At 46.2% G+C, this 13,173-nt stretch overlaps 1 pseudogene; it reads left to right on the top strand.

The window, feature by feature from the left end:
• The first annotated feature begins 6,157 nt into the window (after positions 1 to 6,157).
• Positions 6,158 to 7,141, top strand: LOC143295941 (uncharacterized; annotated as a pseudogene).
• Positions 7,142 to 13,173: the final 6,032 nt, after the last annotated feature.

The raw sequence follows: 13,173 nt of genomic DNA on the forward strand, positions 1-13,173 counted from the left end.
TTTATTGTCATAAAATCCCCAAGGATTGATTGACACAACAAAAGAACATGATGAGTGTGTATGTGTGTGTGCTGTTATGTGTGTACTAGTGAAGAGGGAGATAATTTGTTGTTGACATGTTTTGGGTGTATTGATCTGCCTCTTTGGACAGAAGAAATGAGGTCAGCTGGACAGACTGTAATCTGCCTTCCCTTCAAGGCATACTTGGGTCCTCTCATTGAATACCATTGCAACATGCAGTTCCACTTGGCTTTCGTGTTAATTATGTAGACTTTTTGACATCAATTATATATGCAAGCCGAATAGAAAAAGACTTTTCTTATAAAATTGAGTCGGTTCCTCATAATGATAAAACTCCACTAACATCACAAAATTTGACCAAAAAAAAAAAGGGGGGGGGGGAAGAAATAAAATACAGTGCTTCTGTTAGAGATCAAGCACAGCAGTGAAGTATTTTCCCTACATTGAAAGTTAAAGTGAAGAATAAAATCCTGATGTTGAAAGGATTTTACCTGACCAGAATTGCGCGTCTCATCTATTTATCGGATGACGAATTCTTGCATGGGGCATAAACCTATGCTCAGAATACTAGGGCTTTCATGTGGGTTTTAGATGTGATAGTTTTAGATTTTGGATTTTCAATGACGGGCGCAATAGCCGAGTGGTTAAAGCGTTGGACTTTCAATCTGAGGGTTCCGGGTTCGACTCACGGTGACGGCGCCTGGTGGGTAAAGGGTGGAGATTTTTCCGATCTCCCAGGTCAACATATGTGCAGACCTGCTAGTGCCTGAACCCCCTTCGTGTGGATACGCAAGCAGAAGATCAAATACGCACGTTAAAGATCCTGTAATCCATGTCAGCGTTTGGTGGGTTATGGAAACAAGAACACACCCAGCATGCACACCCCTGAAAGCGGAGTATGGCTGCCTACATGACGGGTTAAAAACGGTCATACACGTAATAGCCCACTCGCGCATATACAAGTGAACGTGGGAGTTGCAGCCCACGAACACAGAAGAAGAAGTAAGAGGATTTTCAATATTTCATTGTTTTCTAGGGTTTTTTTCTTTCTGTGACTTAAAGCCTGTATGAGTTCTTCCATGACATCCTCAACTCCTGAGTAGAAGTCGGCCAATATGACTGTGATGGTAACCATCATTGAAGAAATTCAAGAGGGTGCTGAGCCTTAATGAAAAAAGCACATGCGATGCCAGTGTAACTTGTGTAGAAATGGAGTGCGCAGTTGATTGCGAGAGGCGTTGAGGGACAGACGAAGTGCTGAGTTTTGAACTTTGTGTAGAGGTTCTTTGACAGAAGGTGAACCTAAAACTCTCTCCTCAGTGGAGCGATTTGAAAGCGCACATTCCTTTGTGTACTGGGCTTTTGTATAGGTGTTTCGTTGTTGTTGTTTTTATAATAGTTAAAAAAAATAAGGACAAAACCCAGTCTCCTAATATTTGGATTCTCAGTTGTTGGGGTATTGAACAAGGATGACACAATGTTTTCACTTCTAAAATGCTTTTATAGGAGGAGGTAAGAAGAGAGATTTTTTAGTGACGTAAAATGTGAGGGTGGTATAAAATGCATAAAGGCTAAGTCTGCATTGTTCATGGAAAAAAACCATTGTTTTCCGCAAAACTCACTTTGAGTCCCATTAGATTGTCCGCATTGTCTTAGTCGGCGTTGTCCATGTTTTGGAGGTGGGAGGGCCATGCAACTTTCTCCATTCTTGCTGCTACCCCATCCCTGTACCGCACGGTTTGCCTGAACCCGTGGGTTTGTGGTGAAGGACTGTCACTGCACGTACGTCCGTTACCTTTGTCGCTCAAGGACAGGTTAAGTAATGGAAACAGAGGGTGGGCAGAAGAAACATGTCAGCATAAACATAAACCACCCCAAGGCAATCAGACTGTTTGTCCTGATAGTAAGGTGTTATTTATGGTGGTGGTGGGGTAATTGTTTTGTAACTGTATCATGTATGTCGGCAGGAACTAATTCTGGTTATTGGTACTGGCGGGAAGACTTAGAGGACAGCACCCTAAAAACAGCCACAACAAAACTACAGCAACAACAAAAACAACCCCTGAACTGATCCGTTTCTGGGTATCGTAGGCCAGGCTAATCCGGCTAGTGTGGCGTCCCCAGGATTTAAATCCCATCTGGCACAGACTCAGTCCATAATTTTACCCGTACTTTGGATCAGACCCTGACTAATGTTCTGTGTCAGACATGAGGCGGTGTTTAAAGGCCTCACAGCTGAGGCTGTTCCAGTCCCTAATAGTAACAGTTGTAGTTTTTGTTTTGATAAATGCCATTTGAGTATCAACGACAAGTTAGTCTGACCCTTGGCACACAAGTCTCTCATCCCACTGCAATATGTTGACCGGTTTTTGTGGGTTTTTTTTATTTCTACCATAGTAACTGGCAGGCTTCCAGAGGTTTGTTTTTGCTTTCTTTCTTTCTTTCTTTCTTTATTTCTTTTCTTTTCTTCCTCTTCTTCTCTTCCTCCTCCTCCGCCTTCCTCCCCATTCTCCTTCTCTTCCTCCTCCTCCGCCTTCCTCCCCATTCTCCTTGTCTTCCTCCTCCTCCACCTTCCTCCTCATTCTCCTTGCCTTCCTCCTCCTCCACCTTCCTCCTCATTCTCCTTGTCTTCCTCCTCCTCCACCTTCCTCCTCATTCTCCTTCTCTTCCTCCTCCTCCACCTTCCTCCTCATTCTCCTTGCCTTCCTCCTCCTCCACCTTCCTCCTCATTCTCCTTCTCCTCCTCCTCCACCTTCCTCCTCCACCTTCCTCCTCATTCTCCTTCTTCCTCCTCCGCCTTCCTCCTCATTCTCCTTCTCTTCCACCGCCTTCCTCCTCATTCTCCTTCTCTTCCTCCGCCTTCCTCCTCATTCTCCTTCTTCCCCTCTCGTCGTTCTTTGGATCAAAGTTTGCACTGAGTGTGGATTAGCGCTTTAGAAAGTCTTTCTTCCAAGTTTGAATGGCATTATACGGTTGGGAGACTTCTGGTCCCCGCCACACACACACACACACACATACAGCGCACGCACATACAGTGAGAGAGGAACGGTACAACCAGAAAGAAAAGGTTAGTACCAATATGACCGGTGTTAGCACGCTACTCTCTCCCCAATGGGCTCGCTGGTTGTAACCTCCCTCTTCCCGGACCGACTTCAGTCTGATGAATATAAGGGAGGACGGGTTTTTTTCCAGTGGGAGGTAATTGATTTTCGTCATTTTGACATTTCGCTGCAGGACTCACCGCTGCTTTCTTTCTCCCTTTCTTTCCTTCCCCCCCGCTTCCCCAACATGAGGTTCATTTGGACCAGCCTGGCTATCAACCGCCCCCCCCCCCCACCCCCCAAAAAAAAGATCGAGTTAGGGAAAGATCCGCACGTCTGAGCAAGCAGTATCGACGCCAAGAACAAAGTGTGTATTTGTGGATGGAAAAAGCGGGTGTGCAGAAAAGTTCGATTCTAGCTTCCTCAACACGGTGCACCCCTCACACCCCCTCCAGGTAGAAGATAATTATGGGCCTCAGCTACATCCCCCACACCCCCTCCAGGTAGAAGATAATTGTGGGCCTCAGCTATATCCCACACACCCGTTCCAAGTCGATAATTGTGGGCCTCAGCTACATCCCCATAGGATTTGGGCGCTGCACATGGCTGGACCGAAGGGATCTTTCTTGGTTCCAACAGTCCAGTTTCCCTAGTGCTGACTGAACAGGGAGATGAAGCGACGGCTGTACAGCAATGCCTGCTAAATCAGTGTGAACACCGGTCCAGATATCACGTTGCCATTCAAACGGTGTGACAGCGTACACCTGTTCTTCTCCATGGTTGATCATCAGCCAGTGAAAAGCACGTCTGGAATCGGATTTCAAGTTGACGGGTGGAAGGAGGGAGGAGGCAGAGGTTTCGGGGTGGTTGGAGACCGAGCAGTGTGTGGTTGGGAATGGGGAAGGGTGAGGGGTGTGATGTGGAAGTGTGGATCGAGGAAAAGAGAATGAGGGTGGTGGAGGGTGGGGTGGGCCGGTGACGTAATAGCCGAGTGGTTAAAGCGTTGTACTTTCAATCTGAGGGTCCCGTGTTCGAATCTCGGTGACGGCGCCTGGTGGGTAAAGGGTGGAGATTTTTCCGATCTCCCAGGTCAGCATATGTGCAGACCTGCTAGTCCCTGAACCCCCTTCGTGTGGGTACGCACGCAGAAGATCAAATACGCACGTTAAAGATCCTGTAATCCATGTCAGCGTTCGGTGGGTTATGGAAACAAGAACACACCCAGCATGCACACCCCCGAAAACGGAGTACGGCTGCCTACATGGCGGCGTGGATAAACACGTAAAATGTTCCATTTTTGTCTGAGTGGGTATGTGTGCGTGTCTGAAACATGATTGAATGACACGGGAAACGAATGATGAGCGCCCAGTGCCAACCGTCAGTCGGCTCTACCCAGGAAGGCAGCCTGTTGTGCAAATGACCCCGTGTTTGTAAAGTGCTTAGAGCTTGGTCTGCGACCGAGGATAGGCTCTACACAAATATTCATATCATATCATATAGCACGTTCTGGGTGACGCTACACGATGCGTTCTTGTAATGCAGATAAAAGATAAAGATTTTTTTAAAATCAAAGAGAGAGAGAGTGTGTGTGTGGGGGGGGGGGGAGGGGTGGAGGAGGGGGGTGGCGGTGGAGGGGGGGGGGGTTGGGGGAGGGGAGAGATGGAAGGTAGTGAAGGAAAGAACAAAGAATACCAGACAATTAAAAAAAAGAAAAGAAAGAAAACAGATTAGCAAGGAACGAAAGGAAAAGGGAAGAGAAAAAGAAAAAAAGAAGAAAAAAGAAAGGAAAAACACAGAAGTCAACTACTTGCATGAATATTCTTTGACATGGTCGAAAGCGGTGTGTGTGTGTGTGTGTGTGTGTGTGATGACTCGTGCAAAATCCATGTTACTAATGTGTTCGTGGTTACAGCTTTACAAACACGGACTCATTATCGCAACAGGCTGCCTACCTGGGTATTATTCAGTCACGCACGCACACATACATGTTTGGTCAGGACTTTTGAAAACAAATACTGAAAACCAGTTGAAACATGTAACCTGTCCACAGGTGGCTGGATGGTTCCCCAGTTATGGAACCGTAAGATCCAGTCTCCCAAAGGACCTTACCTGCCGTGTGCCTGTGTGCCTGGTTTGATAATCTGCCGGCATAAATTATACACACAGAGACATGAAAGCCACGGGTCGCTGCCTCTGGTAACCTAAGGGGTCGGAAAACATTCAACCGCTTGAGCTGAACACAGTATTAAATGTATTTCCTATCTGGTTTAGTTTCATGAAGTGTTGAATGTTTTCATGACAGCCTAACCCCCCCCCCCCCCCCCACGGGTGTCCTGAATTAAACGTCTTGTCTTCAGACAACACAAAGCCCAGGCAGTCGTCATGACTTCTCGGGATGCATGCCTGGTCCTTCAGTCCTTCAGTCCTTCCCCACCCCCCACCAGCGTACAGCGTGATCGTTTAACGACCTAATGTTCCACAAGACATGCGATACCACAGGGACAGACCGGAACGACGCTGAGACCAACAGCTACAGCCCTGACAGCTGACAAAGCACACCGTCTTCAGGGGACAACAGCAGTCCTGACAGCTGACAAAGCACACCGTCTTCAGGGGACAACAGCAGTCCTGACAGCTGACAAAGCACACCGTCCTCAGGGGACAACAGCAGTCCTGACAGCTGACAAAGCACACCGTCCTCAGGGGACAACAGCAGTCCTGACAGCTGACAAAGCACACCGTCTTCAGGGGACAACAATAGTCCTGACAGCTGACAAAGCACACCGTCTTCAGGGGACAACAACAGTCCTGACAGCTGACAAAGCACACCGTCTTCAGGGGACAACAGCAGTCCTGACAGCTGACAAAGCACACCGTCTTCAGGGGACAACAGCAGTCCTGACAGCTGGCAAAGCACAACGTCTTCAGGGGACAACAATAGTCCTGACAGCTGACAAAGCACACCGTCCTCAGGGGACAACAACAGTCCTGACAGCTGACAAAGCACACCGTCTTCAGGGGACAACAGCAGTCCTGACAGCTGACATAGCACACCGTCCTCAGGGGACAACAGCAGTCCTGACAGCTGACATAGCACACCGTCCTCAGGGGACAACAGCAGTCCTGACAGCTGACAAAGCACACCGTCTTCAGGGGACAACAGCAGTCCTGACAGCTGACAAAGCACAACGTCTTCAGGGGACAACAGCAGTCCTGACAGCTGACAAAGCACACCGTCTTCAGGGAAGAACAGCAGTCCTGACAGCTGACAAAGCACACCGTCTTCAGGGGACAACAGCAGCCCTGACAGCTGACAAAGCACACCGTCCTCAGGGGACAACAACAGTCCTGACAGCTGACAAAGCACAACGTCTTCAGGGGACAACAGCAGTCCTGACAGCTGACAAAGCACAACGTCTTCAGGGGACAACAGCAGTCCTGACAGCTGACAAAGCACAACGTCTTCAGGGGACAACAGCAGTCCTGACAGCTGACAAAGCACACCGTCCTGAGGGGACAACAGCAGTCCTGACAGCTGACAAAGCACACCGTCTTCAGGGGACAACAGCAGCCCTGACAGCTGACAAAGCACACCGTCCTCAGGGGACAACAACAGTCCTGACAGCTGACAAAGCACAACGTCTTCAGGGGACAACAGCAGTCCTGACAGCTGACAAAGCACAACGTCTTCAGGGGACAACAGCAGTCCTGACAGCTGACAAAGCACACCGTCTTCAGGGAAGAACAGCAGTCCTGACAGCTGACAAAGCACACCGTCTTCAGGGGACAACAGCAGCCCTGACAGCTGACAAAGCACACCGTCCTCAGGGGACAACAACAGTCCTGACAGCTGACAAAGCACACCGTCTTCAGGGGACAACAGCAGCCCTGACAGCTGACAAAGCACACTGTCTTCAGGGGACAACAATAGTCCTGACAGCTGACAAAGCACACCGTCTTCAGGGGACAACAGCAGTCCTGACAGCTGACAAAGCACACCGTCTTCAGGGGACAACAGCAGTCCTGACAGCTGACAAAGCACAACGTCTTCAGGGGACAACAGCAGTCCTGACAGCTGACAAAGCACAACGTCTTCAGGGGACAACAGCAGTCCTGACAGCTGACAAAGCACACCGTCTTCAGGGGACAACAGCAGTCCTGACAGCTGACAAAGCACACCGTCTTCAGGGGACAACAGCAGTCCTGACAGCTGACAAAGCACAACGTCTTCAGGGGACAACAGCAGTCCTGACAGCTGACAAAGCACACCGTCTTCAGGGGACAACAGCAGTCCTGACAGCTGACAAAGCACACCGTCCTGAGGGGACAACAGCAGTCCTGACAGCTGACAAAGCACACCGTCTTCAGGGGACAACAGCAGTCCTGACAGCTGACAAAGCACAACGTCTTCAGGGGACAACAGCAGTCCTGACAGCTGACAAAGCACAACGTCTTCAGGGGACAACAGCAGTCCTGACAGCTGACAAAGCACACCGTCTTCAGGGGACAACAGCAGTCCTGACAGCTGACAAAGCACAACGTCTTCAGGGGACAACAGCAGTCCTGACAGCTGACAAAGCACACCGTCTTCAGGGGACAACAGCAGTCCTGACAGCTGACAAAGCACACCGTCCTGAGGGGACAACAGCAGTCCTGACAGCTGACAAAGCACACCGTCTTCAGGGGACAACAGCAGTCCTGACAGCTGACAAAGCACAACGTCTTCAGGGGACAACAGCAGTCCTGACAGCTGACAAAGCACAACGTCTTCAGGGGACAACAGCAGTCCTGACAGCTGACAAAGCACACCGTCTTCAGGGGACAACAGCAGTCCTGACAGCTGACAAAGCACACCGTCCTGAGGGGACAACAGCAGTCCTGACAGCTGACAAAGCACACCGTCTTCAGGGGACAACAACAGTCCTGACAGCTGACAAAGCACACCGTCTTCAGGGGACAACAGCAGTCCTGACAGCTGACAAAGCACACCGTCCTCAGGGGACAACAGCAGTCCTGACAGCTGACAAAGCACACCGTCTTCAGGGAAGAACAGCACGCACAGAGTGACCCTTGACATACACACACACACACACACACACTGTCGATAATCCAATTGTCAGCCCGGGGTCCATGTGGCATAGTGCCTGTAGGTTGACTGGAAACACGAGAGCCAGACAAGCAGGCACACAAACTATCGTTCACTTCAACGGGAAGGAATGTGGACTAAACACAAACTACGACCCCTTCTCTCTGTCTGTCTCTCTCTCTGTGCCTATGTGTCTGTTTCTATGTGTCTATCTGTGTATGTGCGTCTGCACCTATCTATCTATTATCTATATATATGTATGTATGTCTTCCTATATGTGTGTCTGTCACTGCTCTGTCTGTCTGTCTCTGTCTCTCTGTGCCTATCTATCTGTCTATATGTCTGTGTGTCCGTCTTATTCTGTGTGCATGTCTGTCTGTCTATCTATGTCTCTGTGTGTCTTTCTCTCTCTGTGTGTGTCTCTCTCTCTCTCTCTCTCTCTCTCTTGCTCTGTGTGTGTGTCTCTGTGTGTGTGTGTGTGTTCCATTGCATGTTTTATAATGATCTCAGAGCTAAGTTTCTTAAAGAATCGACTACAGTATCAATTCATTCACTACTCAAAGCAACAAATGTATACCATAGATAAAATGTATCCAAGTTCATTTTTCATGCAATCAACAGAAGGCAGAAGACTACCTTTTAGATAAAATAATGTCATTATGTTTCAAATAATTTCCAGATGTAACTTTTGAGTCCACTTACACGTGAAGGAATATGACCTTTCTGTTTTCATGAAGCAAAGGTATATATGTTTGTAATTATCTATATCACCCCCACCCCCAGCACCCTTTCCACCAGCCATATGTATTGTGGCCAAAGGCCGATGTACATTAAACCTTCAGATCTCTCTGGCAGTGACTACTCCGAGAACAGTCTCCGGACAGTGATGAAAGGTCTGGTTTCCTGAACACGTCACGGTACCAAAGCTGATAATTCGGCATTAAACCGGCCACCAGCAGAGTTCATCAGGCTGGTTCACCTTGTCCTGCTAATCAGACGGTCCCATGATAAGCCGGATAAGACGATAAGCATATTAACTGAATAGGTGTGGCGAGAGTACCCGACTGACTAACCGTCTGATTATGCTATTTTGAAATAATGAAATATAATGATAACAACAGCTACAACGACGACGTCGACAGCCATGATGATGATAATATGATACTACAACTACTACTATGATTACAGTTAATCGATTAAACTCGTAAGATAAGTAAAAACATAGAAAAGAGGTGTGTGGGGTTTTTTTCAGGCAGTAAAAGCGCACATAAGCATTTACAACTACTATAAAAGCACAATTCATTTACAATGCCCAAGAAATAATATAATACTCCCAATACAAAGGTAGTTACACCCCAGCATACATACACACACACACACACGCACACACACACACACACACACACACACACACCAAAAAAACAACAAAAAACCACGCTAACAAACAGGTAAGATAGAGACAATAATACCTAAAACTCATGCATGGATATAAGAAACATAGTTATAATCTACATATAAGCAATTTATAAAGTGATGAATTAGCGTTGTGAAGTGTACGATACATGTCAGTGTGAGTTTACATCCCGTTGTTGTTACGGTTTGTTTAACAGGCTTTCTCCATCTGTCAGTTTATAGACCCAGCAATCATCTGTTTTATCTCCGTGTTTATAGACCCAGAAATCATCATCTGTTTTATCTCCGTGTTCATAGACCCAGAAATCATCATCTGTTTTATCTCCGTGCTTATAGACCCAGAAATCATCATCTGTTTTATCTCCATGTTCATAGACCCAGAAATCATCATCTGTTTTATCTCCGTGCTTATAGACCCAGAAATCATCATCTGTTTTATCTCCGTGTTTATAGACCCAGAAATCATCATCTGTTTTATCTCCGTGCTTATAGACCCAGAAATCATCTTCTGTTTTATCTCCGTGTTTATAGACCCATCAATCATCTGTTTTATCTCCGTGTTTATAGACCCAGCAATCATCTGTTTTATCTCCGTGCTTATAGACCCAGAAATCATCTTCTGTTTTATCTCCGTGCTTATAGACCCAGCAATCTTCTGTTTTATCTCCGTGCTTATAGACCCATCAATCATCTGTTTTATCTCCGTGTTTATAGACCCAGCAATCATCTTCTGTTTTATCTCCGTGCTTATAGACCCAGTAATCATCTGTTTTATCTCCGTGCTTATAGACCCAGAAATCATCTGTTTTATCTCCGTGCTTATAGACCCAGCAATCATCTGTTTTATCTCCGTGCTTATAGACCCAGAAATCATCTGTTTTATCTCCGTGCTTATAGACCCAGCAATCATCTTCTGTTTTATCTCCGTGCTTATAGACCCAGAAATCATCTGTTTTATCTCCGTGCTTATAGACCCAGCAATCATCTGTTTTATCTCCGTGCTTATAGACCCAGAAATCATCTTCTGTTTTATCTCCGTGCTTATAGACCCAGCAATCATCTGTTTTATCTCCGTGCTTATAGACCCAGAAATCATCATCTGTTTTATCTCCGTGCTTATAGACCCAGCAATCATCATCTGTTTTATCTCCGTGCTTATAGACCCATCAATCATCTGTTTTATCTCCGTGCTTATAGACCCATCAATCATCTGTTTTATCTCCGTGCTTCTAGACCCAGCAATCATCTGTTTTATCTCCGTGCTTATAGACCCAGAAATCATCTGTTTTATCTCCGTGCTTATAGACCCATCAATCATCTGTTTTATCTCCGTGTTTATAGACCCATCAATCATCTGTTTTATCTCCGTGTTTATAGACCCATCAATCATCTGTTTTATCTCCGTGTTTATAGACCCATCAATCATCTTCTGTTTTATCTCCGTGCTTATAGACCCAGAAATCATCTGTTTTATCTCCGTGTTTATAGACCCAGAAATCATCTTCTGTTTTATCTCCGTGCTTATAGACCCAGAAATCATCTGTTTTATCTCCGTGCTTATAGACCCAGAAATCATCTGTTTTATCTCCGTGTTTATAGACCCAGAAATCATCTGTTTTATCTCTGTGCTTATAGACCCAGAAATCATCTGTTTTATCTCCGTGCTTATAGACCCAGAAATCATCTGTTTTATCTCCGTGCTTATAGACCCAGAAATCATCTGTTTTATCTCCGTGCTTATAGACCCAGAAATCATCTATTTTATCTCCGTGCTTATTGACCCAATAATCATCTGTTTTATCTCCGTGCTTATATATATATATATATATATATATATATATATATATATATATATATATATATATATATATATATATATTTAAATTTCAAGACTGACTATTCAATTAAGGCCATAGCCCCAAATAAATAGGGGTTAATAACAGAATTTTACTTGTGTCTTTACTATTGGTAATAGTTATAAACAACGCAACGTCTTTCACAATAAATTATTAGTGAATCTAAGAAATACGTATCTCTCTTAATTGCAGTGCTTTATAAAGATTCATAGGAGAGAGAAAGAGGGAGAGAGAGAGAGGGGTGGGGGTGGGGGACAGAGACAGAGACAGAGAGAGAGAGTGGGATACTGATCTAAACGGGAACAGCTGGCAGGCGATACGGAACAAAAAGTCCAACTGTGCCACTGAGGGCAGCAGCACGATTAACTCTCTCCATACGAACGGCGAAAGAGACGACGTTAACAGCGTTTCATCCCAATTACCATCATCAAAATATTTCAAGCGGAACGCTCTTATACTGAATGTTGACAAAGAATACCACAGTTCTGACGACGGAAGCTAAAGGTTGGGTCATTCAGACACCCACTGGACATCCGAGGAGTCTGTGTAGAGGAGAAGAGAGGACTGGCCGTACTGAGTGAGTTAAAGAGTAATGGAAACAGGAATTGACGAACCGTGAACCCACACCAGGGATCGAAGAAAAGAATCCCCGGGAACACTACACCTATAGCAGGGCGAGAAGGGGGTGGGTGGGGAGCGATTCAACAAAGATTGACCGGGATTGAATAGGTAGCGAATAAACTACTGAGCTGATTTCAATCTGGCCATTCAAACCCCACAAGAAATTCGAGGTTTTATTCCTCGGATACCATCACGTGCTGGCTTCCATTTCAACGACCAAGTAATCAGAGCAGCGAAAAAAGTAGGGCAAAGAATTTGACAGGGAGTGTAAATGTATATATACAGCCCGTTGCCATGCAAAGAAGTCAGTCACAGTATTGTAAAGCTTGCCTGAAAGAAGCTTTTTACAGGTGCCTCAGCTCAATTGGGAAACCTCGTCAGTTGACTCTCTGTTCGCAAGCCTGTTTGATTTTCAAACTGTTATTGAATCCATTGCTGGCTAAATATTGTCCTGGTGTCAAGTACATTTATTTTAGCGTCGTAACAACTACTGTGGGTTAATGAAGCCTTAATTACATGGTTGTGTGTTGCACACATTCACTGGGGACTTTGATGCATTTGACTTTTTACATTCATGATTAATTGTTTCTCTTGTAAATTACACGACTACCCTTTTACGAAGTCATTAAAGTAATTTTCCTTAGTTGTACTTGTTCGTTAGTTTGAAACAACCTGTTCATCTCTGAATCCACCCTCCACCCATCCCCGTTCTCCCAACTCACCAAAAACCTCATTCCCTCCTCTCCTTCCTTTTATCTGACATCAAATCGGTGATATCCACATGTGAAAGTGAATACTTTTCACGGGCTCTCCAGGACCATCCTTCAGGGAACAGTGCAGGGGGGACTCTCCAGGACCATCCTTCAGGGAACAGTGCAGGGGGGACTCTCCAGGACCATCTTTCAGGGAACAGTGCAGGGGGGACTCTCCAGGACCATCCTTCAGGGAACAGTGCAGGGGGGACTCTCTAAGACCATCCTTCAGGGAACAGTGCAGGGGGACTCGCTAAGACCATCTTTCAGGGAACAGTGCAGGGGGGACTCTCCAGGACCATCCTTCAGGGAACAGTGCAGGGGGGACTCTCTAAGACCATCCTTCAGGGAACAGTGCAGGGGGGACTCTCCAGGACCATCCT

This window comes from Babylonia areolata, chromosome 2 (assembly GCF_041734735.1).
Source record: "Babylonia areolata isolate BAREFJ2019XMU chromosome 2, ASM4173473v1, whole genome shotgun sequence".
In the NCBI taxonomy this organism is placed as follows: Eukaryota; Metazoa; Mollusca; class Gastropoda; order Neogastropoda; family Buccinidae; genus Babylonia; species Babylonia areolata.